This window comes from Canis lupus, chromosome 23, assembly GCF_003254725.2.
Source record: "Canis lupus dingo isolate Sandy chromosome 23, ASM325472v2, whole genome shotgun sequence".
Lineage (NCBI taxonomy): Eukaryota > Metazoa > Chordata > Mammalia > Carnivora > Canidae > Canis > Canis lupus.
This window is the reverse complement of record NC_064265.1, coordinates 37,057,275-37,071,761: the sequence shown is the minus strand read 5'-3', so window position 1 is coordinate 37,071,761 and position 14,487 is coordinate 37,057,275. Positions and strand designations below refer to the sequence as shown.

General features: G+C 50.3%; 1 protein-coding gene across 4 annotated transcripts in view; it reads right to left on the bottom strand.

Moving 5' to 3' along the window:
- The window catches only part of SPSB4 (splA/ryanodine receptor domain and SOCS box containing 4), an 80,388-nt gene extending 66,105 nt beyond the window's left edge, over positions 1-14,283 (bottom strand). The window contains exon 1 of one of the 4 annotated variants that reach the window (XM_035704918.2): positions 14,060-14,283. The gene's annotated coding sequence lies outside the window, so the exon portion shown is untranslated. The remainder of the gene's footprint in view (positions 1-14,059) is intronic. The other 3 variants (XM_049100150.1, XM_025448961.3, XM_049100149.1) reach the window with 3 other exon arrangements.
- Between the last annotated feature and the right edge of the window lie 204 nt (positions 14,284-14,487).

Below are 14,487 nucleotides of genomic sequence, written 5' to 3'. Positions count from 1 at the left end.
CATCTGTAAAATGGGGACAAATAGCACCCTCTGGGTAGTGTGGTAACCTGAGAGACAATAATATAAAGGGCCAAACCTGAGACTCTATGGGCAAGATTTTCCTCTCCTGCTCTATCCTCTGGATATCCCACAAGTACCCCTTCCCTTTGGATGGACATGTTCTTTCTTTGGGCACATAGACAAGGTCAACAACACTGACCCCGGACAACCTCCTCTGAGGCAGGATCCTGGTTTTCAGGGAGGAGGACTTGGCTACCATCTCGAGGAGGCCAGCCAGAATCCCGGATGCTTGGACTGCTTGGATGTGGGGAAAGATGGAGAAGTGAGCCTTGCAACTAGCTCAGAGCAGAGGCATGTACCCTCCCCTCCAGCCTAAGAGCTGCTGGGCTGAAACAACTTCCCCTGAGACAGACCAAGAGGTAGGCATTTTTCATGCCCTGCCCTGCCTGGCCACAACCTCCCACCCAAACAGTGGCACACAGCCAGCCACAGTCCAAGTGGAAAAGAAGAGAACTCCGCTGCCACACAGCATAGCAAGTAGACTATGGATTCCTTTTTAACTCTCCTATTTTACTCTCAACTCCCATTTTCTTTCCTTTCTATTTGCAGACCCCCGCTTCAGCACATGCCAATCCTATCCCGAGAGCCCTGGCTAATGTTTAATCTGGTGGAAACCAGAGCGCGTAAAAATGTGCAACACTAGACAGTTCTAAGATAGCAGAATACAGTTACTCCTTTTCCTATCCCAAATCACCTAAAATAAAGGAGAAAGAGAAAGAGAAATGTAAATGTTATCTTCAGCGAAACTAGAACACATTTGTAACCCGAACCACAACTTCAAAGGAAAGACTGCCAAGAACAGTAAAGGGCTGCCAGAAACAGTGAAGATCCGACGGGGGCGAGAGAGCACCTGTGGCCGCAGATCTCGGAAAAAGCTGGCAGAGCCGACCAGTAGCTGGCAGTCCCTGATGGAAAAAACCAAAGGTTCCTAAACAGAACAGCAGGAGCTGCCTAGGACACCCTGAGGATAGAGGAGGGCAGGGCTGGCAAAGGAAACCCAGGGCGCCATCATCACAGGAAGCAGTGTGTCACTGAGGCAGAGCGAAAGGAGGGCCTGGGCGGGGGGGAGCCCAGGGCTTCCAGATCTCTGCTGCCTGGGTAGAAGCAAGGCCAAAAGAAATCATGGCCACGGTCCTGGGAACAAAATTACAACAGACCAGGGAGCACTCCTGCTCTCCTAGGATACTTCCTGGCCTCTCCTCTACATAAATCCATTGCAAAATGTTGACCTAGAGAAGCCTCGCCTCTTTCAGAGAGGAACAAGCACACAATAGAGTCAAAGATGCTTCCAGGAGAAATAAAGGAGGAAAAGAAAAAAAAAAAAGGCAAACCAAGAAAATTCACCAGAAAAAGGCTGCCGTGAAGCATATGAAAATTGTGATTAAACGTGTAAACTAATTTTGTGATCACTCATTTCAGAAGGGAGACAATTAGCACAGTCTAAAAAAAAAAAAAAGACAAAATGCATCTTACATAGTTATAAAGGCAACCATCGGAAGAACTGAAAATAAAATACAAACTTTCCAAATTGTCAGAAAGAACACAAAATAAAACAGACCACACAGTGAAAGATTTTGCTGTAAGAAGCAATGGAAACAATAACACAAAGACATAAAATAGGATAGTAAAACTAAGCCTGAATAGGATAGTAAAACTAAGCCTGAAACACTAGCTATGTCAATGAATGGCCATGGTAAACTACCAAAAAAAAAAAAAAAAAAAATTCTAAGATTGGAAATCAAGACAAGACTCTCACTGTATGCTACTTAGAAGAGACATCTCCAAAGCAAAGAGACTCAACAGTATTAAAGATCTAACATACCAAGTAATAGCCCCAAAATTCACTACAAAAGCTACAGTAAACATACACAGTAGGGGCAGCTAACTTTACCTTTTTTAGCTTATGACAGGTCAATGAACCAAATTAAGCAAAGACATAAAAAAAAACAAAATTGCATAATTAATAAAACAGGTCATTTCCCATTTATTAGGCCGCAAATAAACCACACAAAAAAAGCAGAGATAATACAGAATCTAACAACACAAAATAAAAACTAAAAACTCATCACAAAACTATGATACAGAACCCTACCACTTAGATATTTTTAAAAACTCTCTTCTAAACAACTCAGAAAAAGAAATCTATATAGAATTTGCAGACTATGGAGAGAGTAAGAATAACAAAACACATTCCATATCTTAAAGCCCGTAGGATCCTACTAAAGTAGAAATCATAGCTGGTGTACTTATACTAATAAGTATTAAAAAATTAAAATACATGAATTAAGCATCATAAAATAGAAAAATAATAGAACTAATAAAAAACTGAGAACTAGTTCTTTGGGAAAAAATACCACTAAAACAAAACCAAAGCAATAAAACCATATTATATTATCTATTATAATGTTATTATTATATCATTATCATGTTGATAGTATGTAATGAAATGACGTAACGTAATGCATAATAGTACTTTATCTCTATGGTCTTCCACAAACCCATAACCCCAGTCTTATCATGCCAAAAACATAGGACAGATTCCAGTAGGGGGCATCCTACAAAATACCTGACCAATACTCCTCAACACAGTTAAGGCCATTGAAGAGAAGGAACATCTGAGAAACTGTCACAGCCAAGAGAAGCCCAATGATAACTAAATTTAATACGGTGGCCTGGAACAGAGAAACAATACCAAGTGAAAACTAAGGAAATCTGAATAAAGCCTGGCCTTCAGGTAACAATGTACCAATACTGGTTCATTAGCTGTGATAAATGTACCATACTAATGTAAGATGTTAATAATAGAGAGAACTGGGTGTGAGTATATGGGAACTCTACCTACTTTCTTTTTTTTTTTTAATTATTTATTTATTCATGAAACACACAGAGAGAGAGAGAGAGAGAGAAAGAGGCAGAGACACAGGCAGAGGGAGAAGTAGGCTCCATGTAGGGAGCACGACATGGGACTCGATCCCGGTTCTCCAAGATCACACCCTGAGCTGAAGGCGGTGCTAAACCGCTGAGCCACCTGGGCTGCCCTCTACCTACTTTCTACATAGTTCTTCTATAACTCTAAAACTATTCTAAAAATTAAAGACTATTAGAAAACATTAAATCAATTTTTAAATTCTAGAAAATTCAAAAACATGCACAAAACGTAAAAATCACCACCTGTCTTGGTAACCAGATGTAAACACTATTAGCATATGGATTATATAATTTTATCTTTTTTTAATCTACAAAATATTAGTGAATTTTCTTTTTAAATATTGGCATCGTAGACTTTTATTCACATTATTTCACTTAAATAATTAACATTTTCACATAAAAAAAAATAATTAACATTTTCACATATAACTAAATATATTTTAAATGTGGGGCTTTGATGACTAAAATAAACAATAAAATATACCAACCACTTAATCTGATCATTTAAGGGAGGGAGAAGACACAAACATAAGAAATAAGAAATGAAAATGAGAAAAAACCAAAAGCACTCATAAAAAAGGTTAAACTAGCTTGTTGTTTCAATGTGGGGAAACATTTATGACACAAATTACAAATATATGACAAACTACTGTAAATTGGTAAGAGAAGACCAACCCACACACGGAATGTGAAAGATACAACAAATAGTTCACACAAAAAGAAAAACAAATGGCTCTTTTGAAAAGATGCTCTACCAAATGCATAATAAAAGAAAAACAAGCTAGAACTACAATGAAATGCCAGTTTTGTTTATCAGATTAGCAAAGCTCAAAAAACCGGATAACAGCTTCTTGGAGAAGCAGACAGGCTCAGACATTGCTAAACCAAAGGTAAAATGCTGTATGTAACCTCAGTGGATGACGAATTAGCACCATCTCTCAGAATTGCAAATGTGTGTTCCCCTTGACCTAGCAGTTCTACTTCTAGTTATTTATTTAGTATTAAATACGCAGAACTACATACGTATGTATAATACACATGATATGTATTATATGTACACATACGTATTATGTATAGTACACTTGTAAATCAAATATATATATTACATATACACATAGGCAGCATTGTTTGTAATAGCAAAATATTGGGGAAAAAAACAACTAAAGACAGGCTAAATAAATTGTGATAATTCATATGATGGAATACTATGCAGCTGGAGAAAAGAACATACTGACATGGAAGATTCGACAGAGATGAAGCTCCAGAAACAAAAGTGCAGAGTATTCTGTGCAGTACACTGCCATTTACTGTGGAGGGAAGGGAGAGGAGGAAGAGGGCAGAAGTAGAGGAGTGAGGCGGTATTTAACCCAAAGGGCCCAAATGGAAATGAAGAGCAGTTGTGTCTACAAGAAAACTGGACACTGTAGTTCAGTTAACAAGACAACTTGCTTTTTTCTCTATCTTTTCTCTAGTCATCTTGGAACTTCATAGCAACTTTCACCCAGCCCTTGAGCCTCAACCAGATTATGAGGAATAAGCAAAATTGCACGTGAAAGGTTCAGGGGAGATTCAATTAATAGAACCAACACTCCTCCAGGGTCACCTCCCTAAGTCTATACTCTCTGCCTAGCGCATCTGACTGCGAGGGGGCTGGAATCTGCCCCTTTTATAATTCACTTAAAGGCACCTTATAGTCCCATTCTAACAGATCGGAAAACTGAGGCGCCAAGAGGAAGCAGCCTGAGCAAAGTGACATGGCTAAACCACAGCAGAGCTGATCCCACGCTGAACCCAAAGTCCCCACTACATGTGCTCCTCGGCGCTGTCTCCATCACTGACCGTGAGCATCTGCACTCACAGGTGGCATGACAGCTGCTTCACGGGAAGGCATGTGCCCCTTTATTCAAAAGGAGAAACAGGCTGAGAGAGGCTCCCGGCAAGTGGCAGGAATGAGATGGACCCGCGGGCCACGGTAGGACAAGCCCGTGCTCTTCCATCTTCTACACTGTGAGGAAAGGGCCTGTGCGCGATGCCAGCTGCAATCAGTGCTGTGTGGCCTGCACAGGACGTGTCTAAGGAAACTACTTTATCCCTGTACACAACCAGGCCAACTTTGGAGTTGTTGCTGTGTGTCCGAAAGCAATGGCCAAGCCACATCCCCAGAGGAGACTCCCGTGGGGTCACTGAGGGCCTCAAGCCACTGCCCCATCAGTGGCAGGTGGGGATCCCAAAGGCGGGCGGGGAGGCAAGGCAGACGTATGACAGTCAGCCCCTCTGCTGCGCCCCCCAGGGCAGGGCCTGACCAGAGTGCTCAGGTCCATCTGCTACTGGAAAACTAGCGACCTCGCAACGTAACAAAGGGCAGGTCTGAATGCCCGGCTGCCCACTGGGCCCCAGGCCGGGACGTAACCTCTCTGACACTCACCTGCAAAGTGCCGCTAACTCAGTGCTAACCTTGCCTGCCTCTGCAAGGATGTCTGTAGAGTCTGGAACGGCACAGGGCACCCAGGAGCTGCCCAGGAAATGGGAAGAGCTCCTTCAAAGTGTGTACGTTCTCCGACCTTGCCATTTCGGTGCCTGAACGCATCCTAAGGAAACGACCACGGGAGTGCGCTAGGATTCAGCTAAAGAGCAGAGGGCAGGATGGTTCATAGGAGCAAAGAACGGACGTCAGTGCACACGCTCAGCAACAGGGGATTACGTCTTAGCTTCCAGCCCAGATGCCCGGCTGCAGTGGGGGCTCTATCCTGCTCTCAGCAACCCTGCACCCCAGCGGGACTCCCTGCCTCAGCAGTCCTCACCCCAGGGAGGTCCCAGCTCCTATGGCCTCCTGCAACTGGTAACTGAATAACGAATGCAGGAAAGAGGGGCTAAGTCATTTGGTTTTGGCCCTGTGGAAACTGTCAAGGGCAATGGTCAGGACCAGAATCCAGGGACAGGGTGACCGGCTGACTCAAGGTCAGAGCTGGGAGAAAGGAAGCTCGGAACAGAGTCCCAGATCCTAAACCCCGGCTATAGGTCAGTGGTGGGTGGGGCTTCTAGTCCTTCCTGCTTCATCTCCCCAGTCCTGCCTGACAGCTCCACCTTCTCCAGGAAGCCTGCCCTGATCCACCAGGCCTCCAGGCACCTGCCCTGCAACTCTGTCCATCCAGAGCCAGCCTGGGCTCTCCGATCCTGTTGATCTGCTTTTTCTTTTCTTTTCTTTTTTTTTTTTCTAACTCCAGGAGTGTTCCTCTGAGGGCAGGAAGCTTTCACCTGGGCTTCTCTGCTCCCCAGGGCACAGACACAGGCACCGTGCTTCAAACACAGGGTAGAGTACACGTAGGAGTGTGGGGAGGTGACACTGAGCTTCAGGGGGGTCTCGCTTTCTGCTCTTTTTAGAGGATGTAGTCAGGAGATGGGGACTTGGGGCCTCATTCTGCCACTAACACTGTCATCTCCTCTGAGCAGCTGACGCTTGGCCATCTCCAGTCTGCCCTTTGTTAGATACAGCCGGGGCACGCTTCCTGCCCCGGTCCTCATTTATTCACTCAACAAACACTTGGAGGATAGCTGCCACGTGCCGGGCCCCGTGGTGCTGGGAGCCGGGGATAGAGCAGTAGCCCCGTCAGACTCCGTCCCTGCCTTCTCCCCTCAGCCAGAAGGAGTGGGCGCCTGTCACATTTCTCTTCTCGTCTCCACCACAGAACTTGGCCCTGGGCCAGGCACACAGGCGCTACAACAAAGTCCAACTTCCTGCTAGGAATCGGGTCGCCTCTGAACCCAGGCGGCAGAGGGCACACTGCACGGGGCCTAGCGACGCCTCTGCCGCACTCCCCGCAAACCAGACTTCATTTCCTAGTCGCTGCTTGCATGGGCTGCTTACTGACGTCCCGGGACGCTCCGCCCGGCCCTTCAATGATGCTGAGCGAGGAGACAAACCCCAAACTGCCAGTCGCCCCTCCCGGGACCCTGGTGGGTGTCGCAACCTGACAGAGAAATGAGGAAACATGAAGCGTGGAGGCCGCGACGCTCAAGGAGCCGCAGCGGTCTGCAGATGTGACACGCAGTCTCCAGAGGCACAGGACCAGAACTGCCACTGTCAGAGGCCGTCCGCCGGCTCGCCCGGGCACGGCGCCCCCACGAACCCCACGAGCCCCACGAGCCCCACGAGCCCCACGCTGCAGGACTTGGCAAAGGCCCTCAGGGCGGCCTTTGGCTTCAGACTTAGGGGTGAGTATGGATTTCATTCCTGCTTTTAACCAACAAAAATGCTGCCTCCCTGGGGATCTGGGAGGCTACAGGAAAGTCTAACACCGGATGGCTTCCCTCTAGGGAGAGCTCGCCCCAAAGGGGTCACACCCAGTGACAGGTCTGAATTATGACAAGGACTATGAAAAACAGTGAGCTCGGATACCATTCGAGTTCCTTTAACAGACTCGTACTGCTTTCAAGTATCTGCTATGGCATTTGTAAAAAAAAAAAAAAAAAAAGCCAAGCTAATCTAATCATGCCCCTGCTTACAGTCTTTCACGGCAGGATGAAGTGCAGACTCCTAACCCTAACCTCCCCAAGTGCCCCTCCACTAAACCCCTCCACTGCACCCCCATCCCCCTGCCGAACTTCCCAACAGGCACACGGCAGCCCACACATCCCTGTCCCAACCCGCCGCTGCCTCCCTTCCTTCCCTCTCCCTGCACACCACCCCCCCAACCATGCATACATCTGGGTAGTTCGGCTCGGTATCAACACCTCTGGGGAGCCCCCGCCCCTACCCGCAGAGCCCCTGGACTTGTCCATGAGTCTCCTTAGCTGCCTCCCTCCCACCAGCTAGGGAACCATTTGAGAGCAGGTCTGGGCCTCCTCATTGCAGGCCCCAGGACTCCGAGTGGCTCTGCCTCAGAGCAAGTGCTAGGTGAACATCTATCTACACAACGTACAGGCCTGAGCAAATGAGCAAAAGAACCTCCACAGAGGCATGAGCTGGAAGTACAGAGCTCCATGAGCTCATCTGTCATCTCCATTCCTGCATTTTTACAACAAATGGTGCCAATAATACCTAGCTGAACCTGGTTTGACGGGGATGTTTTAAAGATTTTCTTAGCACAAATATTAAGTAGAGGGGCTGTTTTATTAAAAGATGCTCATTCAGGATGAAACCACCAATGATGAATGAACTAAAGAACCTCCAGGGTTTTATCCACAGACGCCCATTATCTTTTTCCCGTCTATATACATGCATGGAATTCACACTACAACTGGCTGGGCAAGTCCTTTCTTCCCCAGCGCTCACAAAGAGAGCCATCTGTCCAGTTCCAGGTGGAACCGTCTCACGCCTGTCTTCCTAGAGTGCAAATCAATGAGGCTTCCCCCAGCCTCTCCTTCTTGTGGGGTTTCCATGGGAATCCTCCCACGCGTGACTGAGCCAGGAGCCCCCGAGGCAGAAGCTCAGGCTGTCAGCCAGCAAGGGGAGCAGAGGATGGGATGAAGGAGGTTGCCGGTCAGAGACCAGGCCAGCATGCTCTATCTACAAGGTCATTTGAAAGAGACACACTTCTGAGGCAGTGAGGCCAGAGGCCCTACGGCAAGGCCCATGCAGCCCTGGCAGGCAGGCCTGGTCACCCTGCAGCTGCCCCTGTGTGCAGAGGGCGGCCGCAGGCACATGCGGGTTGTTCCGGGGGGCAGCTGGCCTCTGTGAGGCCTGGCGTGGCTCAGGCTAGAGCAAAGTGGTGGGGGAGGGTGCTACACATTGGGACCCTCCTGGGGAACATTCTGTGAGGGAAACACAATAATCTTCATGTCCAGCCCCTCATTTATCTCCCATTTATTTGGCGTGACTGGTTGTGGGAAAACTCAGGATGCCTGAAAGAAAAGCAAATTTATTCATGCTTCGGGCTTGATCCAGGGGATCACGATAGGCACCTGCTGGGATTTCTGAAGGTCCCTCTGTGAAGCCTGAGGTGTCTCTAGGAGCATTTTTGAGAGACCAGGGAGAGTATGAGAGAGGAAAGGGGGCTTATGAGGAAGCAGAGAAACACAGAGACCTAGGAGAGACAGAGAGAGGAGAAGAGGGCCAGGTGGGAGGGAGCCCTTGGCCCCAGGAATCTGTGTGACTGACTTATCTCATAGTATATGGCTGACAGGGGAGCCATCTCTGTGGCCAGACTGACTGGAACAATCTCAGCTCCTTCCTGGAGAAGGCAGGGCTCCGGGTTCACCAGCAATGACCCTTCACAGCACTAAGCCAGGTGGGTGACTCTGGAGCTGCTCTGGGCTTCTCTCTCTGCACACGCATGTAGGTACAGAGCTCAGGGCAGCTTCCGGTCACCTCCGGGCTCTAGGATGCATCTTCCCTACCCCATAAACAAATGGGGTCCCCCCAGGTCACATCTTCAGGTTCTGCTCCTCCTCTCTCATTTCTGGCTTCTTGCTGATTCTTCCAAACTGGGTCTCCGGCCCTGCCTTCTCCCCTCAGCACCAGATCCCTCTTTCTGGAAGCCTCTGACCATCACCAGATTAGGTGCTCCTTCCAACAACCTTGTAAAGCCAGCTGGCCTCTTTCTACCATAAGCCTCCCCGCCGGGGGTTGGGGGCATGCTCACCCTCTCCAGATGTCAGACATCTGGGGACCCACTGGCACCTCATAACCTACATGTCCAGGGCTGAGCCACAGTTTCATCCCTCTCCAGTATACCAAGTTCCTCTCTGTACAGCCTAGTTTCTGCTGGGGGTCCCTCCATCTCTCCAGCTCTCTCAGCAACTTCAGCTCTCCCTTAGCTCTGCTGTTGCTCCAGTTACGGCAATGGTCTCCTTAACGGGGCTCCTTGACTCCAGTCTGTGTCTCCTAACCCCCGTCCCATGCTGCCAAGGGGTCAGTCTGACCAAGCCATCATCCATCTTGTCATTCATCTCTCCAGGTGCCTTCTCAGGGGGAAGCTGCACCCCAGAGCTTGGCACAACAGTCCCCAAGGTCTGCTCACATTTGTTTCTCCCACACTGCCTCCCAGCATGGCCCAGCTCAGAGCAGCCATGTCAGACTCCCTGGAGCACTACATCTCGTCCATACGTTCTCTGGGTGCCTTCCCACTTTCCCTTGGCTGGCTGATTTCTCCCTGCAAGCAGGCCGGGCAGCCTCTGTGCCAGCCCTCCATCTCCCTGCATCCTCGTCCTTGTTGTCTTCTGCACCACATGCTGCATTTCTTGTTGGCAGAGCCAGCACCCAGCACCCAGCTCTCCTCTACCTCCTGCCAGCATCTAGCTAGCACCTGCTACCTCTGGCTAGGTGAGAAACTACTAGTGGGGCTGAAGAAGGAATATCTACTCCACATCTCTTGTGTAGTTTGGATTTTTAACAACAAACATTTTTTTCTCATAATTAAAGTACACATCTTCAATGGGGATTAAGTTCTAAACTCAATAATGTGAAGCAAAAATCACATGTTGTCAACACTGCCCTGGAAAGGCCCACAGGGCCCACGATACCTGATTTGGGTTCACCATCCTCTTTCCCAAAGGGTTCAGCACAGACAAGTGTTTTTCTCACAGCCTCCAGATTCTTATTTCCTGAGCTGAGCAGCAGCAGATAAACTAGCTGACTTATTTAGGAACCGTGTTTTATTTTAATATGTGTTGATATCTTATGTATTTTTTGCTATTGATCTTCTTTACCAAATATGTATGGTTATGTTTACATAAGTGCACACATTTATGTACCTATTTTTTTTTTTAAGATTCTACTTATTTATTTGAGGGAGAGAGTGTGATTTAGAGAGCCAGCAGGGGGAAGGGCAGAGGGAGAGAGGGAGAGAGAGAGAGAGAATCTCAAGCAGACTCCATGCTGAGCACAGAGCCCCACATGGGGCTCAATCCCACAACCTCGAGATCACAACCCGAGCCAAAACCAAGTTGGAAGCTCAACCAACTGAGTCACTCAGGAGTCCTTATGTACTTACTTTTTTTTAATGACTGTGAAGCAGAAACTTCGGATCACTTCACTCCAGGTCCCACCACCGCCCTGATTTTCCACACAAATGACCCGAGTCTAGCCAGGGAGTTGCCGGAGACCCTTCATTCTTATATCAACAGAGAAGAGACCTTTCAGGAGCTATGGGACAACAGGCCAGGCAACTCAGGGGGAATTAAGTAGCCCCCATATGGTAAGTTAAACTGAGTCTCTTCACAAAGGAATGAGAAACTCTGGGAGAAGAGTAAAGTCCCCCAAGGACAGGCCTACCCAAGTCAGAAGAAGCGAGTCTTAAGTGAAGTGTGAGCCCAAGGTGGTGATTGATTTTGGCTCAGGTTGTGATCTCGGGGTTGTGAGATCAAGCCCTGTGTTGGGCTCCGCTGCAGAGTCTACTTGAGAGTATCTCTCTCTCCGTCTCCACCCCCTACCCACTCACACTCTTTCTCTCTCTCTCTCTCTCAAAAAAAAAGGAGGGGGGGAAGGAAGCAAGCAAGCAAAATAGATGAGGAGAAAGAGAAAAAGTAGTCAAGGCAGGGAGAACAGCAAAACCAGACAGGCCAGGGGGTGGAAGGCAATGAGAGAAGAAAATGATGACAAAGGGAGAAGGGGACAGTAACCAGGCCTGGAAGACCCTGGAGTCCATTGATCCTAGTGCAGGGCAGCCTTGAGGAGGTTCTAAGATAGAGAGGGCTTTGACTGATGGATTTTTTTTCAGGTAGGCCAGATTGGAGCCCAGTGTGGGGCTTGAATGCACAACCCTGAAATCAAGACCTGACCTGAGATCAAGGCTCCGATGCTTAACCCAACTAAGCCACTCAGGTGCCCCAGTGCACTTATATTTTTAAAAGATGTTGCTGGGGGGCAGCCCCGGTGGCTCAGCGGTTTAGCGCCACCTTCAGCCCAGGGTGTGATCCCAGGGTCCAGGAACAAGTCCCACATTGGGCTCCCTGTGAGGAGCCTGCTTCTCCCTCTGCCTATGTCTCTCCTTCTCATGAATAAATAAATAAAATCTTTAAAAATAAATAAATAAAAGATGTTTCTGATAAATGCTTATTGCTACTGCCTGCTAATCTGATACGTGAAAAAAATGTATCTTATTGTAGTTTTAACTTGCACTCTTCTTATTGAGGGAGGTAGAGCATCCTGTCATACGTTTAAGTATCATTTCAATTTCGTCTTGTGTGGACTGTTTATGGTCTTTGTCCAGTTTTGACCTTCTGCTTATTGACTTGAGGAACCTTTTACATATGAAAGAAACGAGCCCTTTGTGATAGGAGTGACAATTCTACCCCCAGTCTGTCCTATGTCTCTTGACTATTGCTGGTGGTTTCTTTTCCCTGCAGATTTTCTTTTTATATAATCGAATGTATCAGTCTTTGAAAGGAAACAGAAATACAAGACATTTGAGAGATACTTGAGTGAAATGGCCAGCAGGTTGAACGTTGTTGTTTGCCAGATGTAGTTTAAATTCTTTTTAGGACTACTTTTTTAAGGAAGTTTTAAAAATTGAATCAGTTGGAGGGTATGTACTTCAGAGGGATAGGCCCTCGTGTAAAGCATGCTTATAGCATGCTATTGACACTTTTGTCTTTCTACGAACTCCATTAATCTGCAGACCTTTAGAAACAGATGAAGGTTGGGGGGGGGGGGGAGTCCCCTACCAGCCTGAGCGACAGAAGCTGCAGGATTTGGTTGGAGGCTAGAGGGGAGAAGGTGGAGAGACTGGGAGAGAGTCAGTGCTCTGATCTCTTCTGATGGTGCCTGACCGGCGGGGAAGAGGGTGGGCAGATCCCGGAGTCTCCTTTTAATAGCGTTTCCCTGAGGCTCAAGCATAACATTTCACGTCTTCCAGATTTAGGCTCATCAGATTGCGGGGAGGGCCAGAAGGTGGGTGGAGGAATGGGGGCTCGGATTCCTAGAGAGGAGAGAACTCCTATCTTCACCCCGCAGCCCCCCTCCCCCCCCGCCTGGGGAAGATAGGGCAGAGGAGGAAACCGAGCTGGGACAGATTAGAGTACCGGCCCAAGGTCACAGCGAGGGCTGCCGGTGGAGGCAGAATTCGAACTCTAGCCTGACTCCAGAGCCCAGAGCTCTCCACCTCCTGGTGACAGCGGCACCGAGGTGCCCTCCCCTCCCTTCCAGTCCGCAATCGTCCACGCTCAGCCCTTAGGGAGGCTGGGGGGGGGGGGGGGGCGCTTCCTCAGTTTACCCCAGCCCGGTGAGGTCCTGGGCTCGGTGTCCCCTCCTGGCTGCGAGCCCGTGGCGCGTCCTGCGCACCCCCCACCCCCGGCGGACACCCCTGCCGCGCTCCAGGCTCTGCCCTCCTCCCTCCTCCCCGGACCCCACCTCCTACCCCTGCCCGTGGCTCGCGGAGCTCGCGACCCCTCCCTTCCGGAGCATCACCAAGTTTGTCTCCAAGCGAGGCCAGAAACTGGCCCCGGCGGCGCTCAGGCCGGGCCACCAGCCTCCCCACGCCGGCGTCTAGAGTAACCGGTAACCACAGCCACCCTTCATCACAGCCTCCTGCGTGCCAGGCCCTTGATTTCCAGAGCTCGGAATCCCCTCCCCCCACACGCACCCCGACGAACAGACCCCCGGAATTTACTCGGTCCCCATTATACAGACGAGGGAGCGGCTACAGCTCCGGAAAGTTGTGACACGCTTGGGCTCGCACCGCTAATAATAATGCCGGCTAGCGTCTGGCCGAGCACTTCCTATGTGCCAGGCACAGCTCTACGTACGCTAGGAGCATCACCTCATACATCTGCCAATGCCCCTATAAAGCGGGTACCATGATCAGCCCCATCCCACAGATGAGGAAACTGAGGTTTGGCGCCTGGCCCAAGGTCACCCCGCAAATGGATGACGGATCTTGCGCCCAGACCCGGGCTGGGAGGCTCGGGGAGCAGTTTTCCGTGCCGTCTCCATCACCCCGAGAAGCACAAGCTTCGAACCTACGGCATCGGGGGCCAGCCCCAAAGCCCCGAATGCCCCAAGCCTGGACGCAAACCAGCGGGTCCGCACGGCCACAGCCCGCGGACAGGAATTCCCGGGAACCCGGGCAGGACCCGCGCCCGGAGCTCCCGCGCGCCCGAGGGCGCCCCTCGCCAGGAGCCGGACGATACTCACCATAAAAGAGAGGGCGAGCGGCTGCCGGGGGGGTCGCGGGGCCGCCGCCGCCCGCTCAGGGGCGCCCGAGCCACCCCGGAGATGCCGGCCGGCTCCGCGGGGCCAGGGGCGCGTCCTCCCCGCCGGCGCCCGGCACGGCGGCCTGGAGTTGGGCGTTCTTGGGGAAGTTGGCGCGCGGGCACGGCGGGAGGGCGAGGGGTCGGCGGCGAGCAGGGCAGCGCCTCCCCGCGCGGGTCCCGGGGCGCGCCGAGGCCCGCGCTCCCGCCGTGCCGAAGCTCCGCGCCGGCCCCGGAGGGCGGCGAGTCCCGGGCTCAGGGCTCGCGGGCCGCGCCTCGGCCCCCGGCCCCCGCCCCCGGCGCCCCGGGCGCGCGCAGCGGTAGTTGGAGCCGGGGTCCGGGCCCGCGCGGCGGGGCGCTCATCGCCCTCCC